The 7,925-nt window shown below is 35.8% G+C and overlaps 1 long non-coding RNA gene across 1 annotated transcript; it reads left to right on the top strand.

Annotated features, from left to right (window-relative positions):
• The first annotated feature begins 559 nt into the window (after nt 1–559).
• LOC129873978 (uncharacterized) lies at nt 560–3,386 on the top strand. The gene is made up of 3 exons (XR_008762816.1): nt 560–1,311; nt 2,176–2,217; nt 3,057–3,386. It is a non-coding gene; the product is annotated as an uncharacterized LOC129873978 (long non-coding RNA).
• The last annotated feature ends 4,539 nt before the right edge of the window (nt 3,387–7,925 follow it).

Here is a 7,925-nt window from a genome sequence, read left to right as displayed (position 1 = left end):
GCAGCCCAGAGTTGACAGAAATCATATGCAGATAATCGACGTCGACCCTTAGAGTTTCAGGTTAGTGATTGGGTATTTTTGAAGGTGTCACCCATGAAGGGGGTAATGAGATTCGGTAAGAAAGGAAAGCTTAGCCCGCGCTACATTGGCCCTTATCAGGTTACTCGTAGAATAGGCAAGGTTGCATATGAGTTGGACCTACCATCTGATTTGGAAGCAGTGCACCCTTTTTTTCACGTGTCGATGCTTCGCAAATGCATTGGTGATCCTTCTAAAGTATTCCCCATGGATGATATCCAGGTGATGGAGGAGCTTTCTTACGAGGAAAACCCTATAGCTATACTTGATCGCCAAGTCAGAAGGTTACGTACTAAGGATGTGGCTTCCGTCAAAGTATTATGGCAAAATAACAATAAAGAAGAGATGACCTGGGAAGCCGAGGAAGAGATGAAGGATAAGTATCCTCACTTGTTTTCTACGCCTACAGGTAATCTAAACCTCTCGATTAATTATATTGATTGACATATGAAACTATTTGTTGTTGCAAAAAAAAAAAAAAAGACTATTCCCCCAAATTTCTTATAAGACTTTATGAGGCGGGTTTAACATTCGAGGACGAATGTTCTAAAGGGGGGAAGAATGTTACATTCCGTATTTTTGCATTTTGGATTATTCGTAAGCTAACGATTATAAATTCAAGGGCTTTTAATTTTGAATTTTTAAAAGGACATGATTTGTTGTAGATGCCAAGTTATATGAATAAATTATGTGTAGTAAAATACATCTCAAGAAGGACCCTTAAGCCGAATCAAAATAGAAGCCATCAAATATGTTTTTCTTAAAGTTACGTTTCGGGTAAGCTGACTTCGGGAGGCCATAACCTCTTTATAATTTGAGAATTTGGGAAAACTCTCAACATGAAAGTTGTAGATAATTGAAATATCTTTCCAACCATAGGTCGTGGGACGAAATGTGATATCGGAGTAATAAGATATAGACGTTTTAAATCTGACAGGCCAAACTAAATAGTGAATTCGGCCCAACCCAATTCTAATTCGGGTCAGGCCCAATACCCACAAAATTAAATCTGATTTTTTGTAACTATTCCTTCATACAAAGATCAACATAATTCTGGAAATTTCCAAAGAGAGAGAGAAAGGGAGTTCTTGAGAAAAATCCCAAATCCGACCAAAATTAAGTCCCGAAATCCGAAGCTCATGAAGAGAAAATTGTTGTACGTCGTGTTGGCTTCAATTTGAGCTAGAAATCAACCAATAAGGAGAAGATTTTATGTGGTGCTGCAAATTCAAGGTAATATTAAAGTCTCCTTTTCATTGTTAACAAGTTTAGTTAGAGTTTTAACGGATTAGAACGGAGAAAATAGTGTTATAAACTAGTTTGGTGATTTGTTGAGATTTATGGGTTAAAGGGTTGTTTTAGGTAGATTAAATGGATGAAATTAGGTTAGTGATGATGTATAATAATGGTTGATATTGTTTTGATGTTGTTGATGAGTTGTTGTTCTTGAATTTGGAGGAAAAAGGTGTATGAAGATTTTGAATGTTCAAACCCGTTTTTGGAATTGAGTAGCTGGTAGTAATTCTGGAATATCTCATTGTGTAGACCTTCGATTTTAGATATTAAACATGTTTTGGAAAGCTAATACACGTACCTACAACTCTTATGTTTATGTCTTAGTCTATATCTGCTGTTATTATGTCAAAAACTGAGCATGAATCATAAGACAAATTCTGTCCAGATTCTGGATTGAAAATTCCTTCATGTATAGCTGTTCGTATTTTGATGATATCTCTTTGTAGAAAATGAATTTTGAGTTGATTTCTTTTGCATTGGAAACTTAAGACAGAGATATAAATGTTTTATGAAGGTTATAAAGTCCAGTTTTGCCGTTTTCATTTTCAAAATTTAGATACAACGTGAGGTACTTGACTTTCCGAATTTACTGCTTTGGTAACATGAATAATAAATCTTATTTTGTGTCAATATTTTGGATTGTTGATGTTGGTTGATGATTATATGGCTGGTTTGAAAGTGGGAAAAGTGAGCGGTATAGGGGAGGTGCTGTCCAATTTTTTTTAGAAATAACCTACTAACGATAGACTACGTTTTATTCTTGTCCATAGCTTAATCATAGTGCTTAACGTTTTAATATAGGTTGAGACAATATTGGACAACATATACGTATAAACGCTAAAGGTATGTAAAGTTAACATTTTCTTCTTTTGGCATGATCCATATGAAACGAACGAATGACGTATGCTTAAATTCCAAAGAAACTCGTATTCGTAGATATACTCGGATGGCTACCGTTCTTGATTTTCAAAATTTATATTGTTATGTCTTGACTCATGTGTATGATTCCAGCCATCCTAGTTGGTATAACTCATGTTGTGGTATAATTCATATTTTAGTATAATCCATAATTGGTGTGATTCATAATGACTATTGTCTTGGTTTTCAAATGATGGACTATTTTGCTTATTCTATTAAGTCTCCGATAATGATCAAATTTCGCAAGGTTGCTAATGATACCTTATTCGTGCATATTGTTATGGTATTATTCACCGAGTCCTACGATAGGCCGGGTATGTTATCATGTATGGATTCCACTACATTATTCACCGAGTCCCTTACTAGAGGGCCGGGTACGTGATATGATAATATGATATTATGATGATATGACGATATGATTATGGCACCGAGTCCCATAATGGGCCGGGTACGGTATCAGTGTACACTACTCTATTCACCGAGTCCCTTGCTAGAGGGCCGGGTATGGTATATATATACATATGATGATATATTGATATAATTGTGACACCGAGTCTCATAACGGGCCAGGTACGATATATGATGATGATATGCATGTCTTCATTTTATAAGACATAGGTACAGTGATTTATTGATTATGATACTTGACTCCTGAATCTTTATTTCAGATGTGATCTCCTTTACGGTATTTTATGCTTTATATACTCAGTACATAGTTCGTACTGACCCCCTTTTGTTCGGGGGGCTGCATTTCATGCCTGCAGGTACAAATACTCATTTTGGAGAGCCGCCAACTTAGGATTCTACTCAACGGGTTTGAAGTGCTCCATTGTCTCGGAGCCCAAACTTTGGGTACTAATCCTTATAATGTATATATTTGTGTATTTAGGGGTACGACGGGGCCTTGTCCCGTCATATGCTATTGTTAATTCTCTTAGAGGTCTGTAGACATATGAGTGGGTTGTATATAGATGTTGTCCGGTGTACTAGTATGACTTATGTTTTTGGACGTTTACATTCAGAATGGAAGCCTTGTCGGCTTACATATTATGTTATCTTATTTTTGACAATTAAGACTCCCCAAGAAATAGGTGATTTTAGTATATATATAAGTAACAGTTTGAGACAACGTGCTACCCATATAATCCTTTATCATGCTTAATTGCCGATTGACTATAGATAATATGTGTGTATACGAGGGTCCAATTTGGACACTAGTCACGGGGCTAGGTCGTGACAAAAGTGGTATCAGAGCAGTTCATCCTCGGAGTGTTTACAGACCGTGTCTAGTAGAGTCTTGTTTATCGGTGTGTTGTGCACCACATCTATAAACAGGAGGCTACAGGACATTTAGGACGTTGCCTTTCTTTCATATCTAAGATCGTGCGATAGAGCCCAGCCATAGGACATGAAATTCTTTTTTTTCTATCTTTTGATTTCAGCTGAAGAACGACATCGATAGAAGAAAACGATTGATGATATTGGAAGCTACACAATAAACGGGTAAGTAATGATGCGAAAGAGGTATGGTGGATAAGGTAAGCATATTGAAGTATGATTGAAATGTAAAGTTGAAAATTGAAAGAAAAAGTAGACATGAAAGTGTAACAGGTGCAGTTCGAGTCGGACATAAGAGGTAAGTCCATCATTTTTATACTGTTGTTGATATTGGGTGCCCTGTGTGGCTGCGATATGATATGAATATATATATGTTGAACCTGTGAGGCATTGTTGGTATTTTCTGCGTGCAAATTTTGGGATAGTAAGAAATACAGAGGAAACTCTACCCATTTTTTTTTTTCAGAAAAAAAAAAAAAAGAAGAGAAAGTGGGGCATAAGTTCATAATATATTTTGAAGGTTGATAACCATGAGGTAAATTTATTGTGTTGTAGTAAAGAGTTAAGAAATACCCCAATGTCATCATTAAGGGACACCATTTTTATTTGGGAAATTTTATTTCGGAAAAAAACCTATTTAGAATTGATTTAAACGAACCAAGATAACTTCCAATCGCATGTTTTCCTTAAAAGAAGCTTTTGTTGAAGGAAAAAAAAATACATCTCATAATTAAGTTTTACTTCCATTGAGAAGTACAAGGCACTCAACAATTAGTTTGTGAATTAAATAATTCATTCAAAATTTAAGAATAACCTTGGAGGTAAACCAGGTGCATCAAGCATTAAGAGGTCCGGTGGTGCTCGTTGGATTCTAGCTTCCTTTTGGTGGTGGTTGAAGAATGCCTTATGATAACATTTTATTAGTCCTTAACCAATTAATTGGAGATGGAACTGGTGAATGGAAAACATAAACTTGTGGAATATTCAGGATCATGTATTTCATGTGTTGTTCATGAAATGCTAGGATGATTCGAAAGGGATTTTGATACTAAGGGATAATTTACAAAAAGGTTAAGTACGCTTAGTCCACCGAGTATAATTGACCCTTAGTAAGAATCGTGAATAAGGTTAAAAAGTGTTACACTATGGGATTGAGTAAGAACAGAATATAATGTGAGTATGATGAGAATCGTTATGAAAATAAGTAAAGTCTAGCGGAAAAGTGGCTAATGGATATGATTTTGAGTAAGATTAAAAGTTAGTATTGGGTACACGACAAGGGTGAAAGCGTATAAGGCATAAAGGAGTATTGTGTATATGTGACTTCACCTCGAAAAATAGTGAAATCCTTAGATGATAGGAAATGTAGATTTGCAAAAATAACGGATGTATTGTGAGTTTACTAGAGGAACATGTGATATCTATTGAGATAAAGATAGCGTTATAAGAAAGCTTGGAACACTGATCACTAGAATATAAGTGCTACCGAATAGAGAATTTAAAACGATTATAAACACTAGCTAATTACTGATTAGAATAAATGGAATGTGGCTTTGAATGAATTGCTACATTAATTATATCATTTGAGTACCATTTATCAGACGAGATTTTGTACTATATATCGGAAATTCTCATCACCTTGTGATTGTGTTAAGGTTTCGTACATGGGTAATCTAAGTTATTGATGATATAAAGAAAGACAGAGATAATGTATTGGAAAAGAATCGCATGAATTTGAAAATTTGAAATGGGGACATAGAGTAGAATATAAATAGATAATGCTATGGGTACACCCTAAAGGGGGGAAGTGGATGAGAAAAATATAACTGTAAAATGAAATTAACTGACACTGCAACACGTTAAGGTGAACACCTAAATTTCATATGAGATCCCATGCTGGAACAAGTTAGAAAAATTTGAAAGTCAGCAATAAATGGAAAAATAAAACCAAGATGATATTTGAGACGGTGCTCAGAATTATTGGTAAAGATCTTGGATAGTGTGACATCAAAAGATGGATGCTTATAAAAAGGACGAATACAACATGAGAATAGTAACAAGTAGCTCGAAGATATTATAAATGATAGCAAGGTTATACTGGATTAGAGGTTGAGATGTTGGCAACGTAATTATCGGCTAATAAGATTGGGATATACAAGTAGCAAAGGAGAGAAATCTCTCATATGGTAGAATATGAGAAAACTTAATAGTAAGTAAAGGAAGGGATGCAAGTATGACAAAATAGACAGCAAGTGAGTGTTAGTACAATAAGAAATTTATAGCAGAATAAGCCAAGAGAAGGAAAGACTATGATTAGAATTGAATACACGTTGTACAAATTCTACAAGATTGGTTATGCAGCCTATGAATATTGGTATGCTAAGGGTGATATCAAGTGATTACTTGATAAGCAGAATAAGAATTTAGTAACCACAATGCGATTGCAATATTCCGGATACATCAAAGAAAAGTATAAGATGGTTTGAGGAAAAACTATAGAGATATAATTAGTATTGGGGGCAAAAGCCATAGGTGAGTCCTGATATCAACTGAAAGAGGTAAGAGAAAATATAGGGACTGCATAAAGACTAACGTGGCGACATTTAGGTATTTTCTGGGCTGATTTAAGCACCTACACATATTCGTATAAAGATTGCAATAGTATGTGTGGTAAGAGAAGTAAGAGAAAATTAGAGTAAAGGGGCAATAGAAAAGTTTGAGTCAAAAATAGAGAAATGACTCAAGATATTATGCCTAAAATATTGCCAGTTAGGGTAAAGGAAATTATGAAATGACTTAACCGAGACAATCAGAATAGGCGGGTTACTGGTTACTGGATGACGGTAAGGTTATAAGATGAAGGAACCTTAACACTAATTGATAACCAACCCAAAAGATCAAGATCAAGAGGTAAAAACAAATGATAGTTAAAGACCTTCAAGTCAAAGTCAGAAAGTTACACATGATGCCGAGGATTCCAGAATACGGATTGTCATAGTAGGGTAAAGAAAGAATATTGGAGTACCAAAATATTACCCTGGTGAAATTTCGATTTACTAGTAGAACTTGGAGTGCGTTATAATGAACTAAAGCGAGTCGACAAACGGAGGAGGTCTATGCACGGCATAATTAACTAAGAGAACACTTGAGAAAATATTGGGAAGCAATTAATATGATTTTTTTTTTTACAGGCTTACCTAGCACTCCACAGAAGTATGATTCCATATGGGTGATTGTAGATAGGCTGACAAAATCAACCCACTTTCTTTCAGTTAGAACTACATATTCAATAGAGGACTATGCGAGGTTATTTATCAAAGAGATAGTAAGACTTCATGGGATTCCCATATCTATTATCTTAGACAGAGGGGCTTAATTTATAGCTAGCTTCTAGAGATCATTTCAGAAGGGATTGGGAACACAAATAAATCTTAGTACAACATTTCACCCTCAGACTAATGGGCAAGCTGAACGCACTATTCAGACGCTAGAAAATATGTTACGGGCCTGTATTATTGACTTTAGAGGTACTTGGGATGACCATTTGCCACTTATTGAGTTTGCCTATAATAACAGCTACCATTCTAGCATTCAGATGGCACCGTATGAGGCTTTATATGGCAGGAAGTGCAGGTCACCTATTGGTTGGTTTGATGTTGGTAAGGCTAAGTTAATCGGACCTGATATGATTCAACAAGCTGTTGATAAAGTCAAGCTTATTCGGGAAAGGTTATTAGCAGCCCAGAGTTGACAGAAATCATATGCAGATAATCGACGTCGACCCTTAGAGTTTCAGGTTAGTGATTGGGTATTTTTGAAGGTGTCACCCATGAAGGGGGTAATGAGATTCGGTAAGAAAGGAAAGCTTAGCCCGCGCTACATTGGCCCTTATCAGGTTACTCGTAGAATAGGCAAGGTTGCATATGAGTTGGACCTACCATCTGATTTGGAAGCAGTGCACCCTTTTTTTCACGTGTCGATGCTTCGCAAATGCATTGGTGATCCTTCTAAAGTATTCCCCATGGATGATATCCAGGTGATGGAGGAGCTTTCTTACGAGGAAAACCCTATAGCTATACTTGATCGCCAAGTCAGAAGGTTACGTACTAAGGATGTGGCTTCCGTCAAAGTATTATGGCAAAATAACAATAAAGAAGAGATGACCTGGGAAGCCGAGGAAGAGATGAAGGATAAGTATCCTCACTTGTTTTCTACGCCTACAGGTAATCTAAACCTCTCGATTAATTATATTGATTGACATATGAAACTATTTGTTGTTGCAAAAAAAAAAAAAA

This window comes from Solanum dulcamara, chromosome 11, assembly GCF_947179165.1.
Source record: "Solanum dulcamara chromosome 11, daSolDulc1.2, whole genome shotgun sequence".
NCBI lineage: Eukaryota > Viridiplantae > Streptophyta > Magnoliopsida > Solanales > Solanaceae > Solanum > Solanum dulcamara.
The sequence above is the reverse complement of the archived record's forward strand: the minus strand, read 5'-3'. Positions and strand labels throughout refer to the sequence as shown.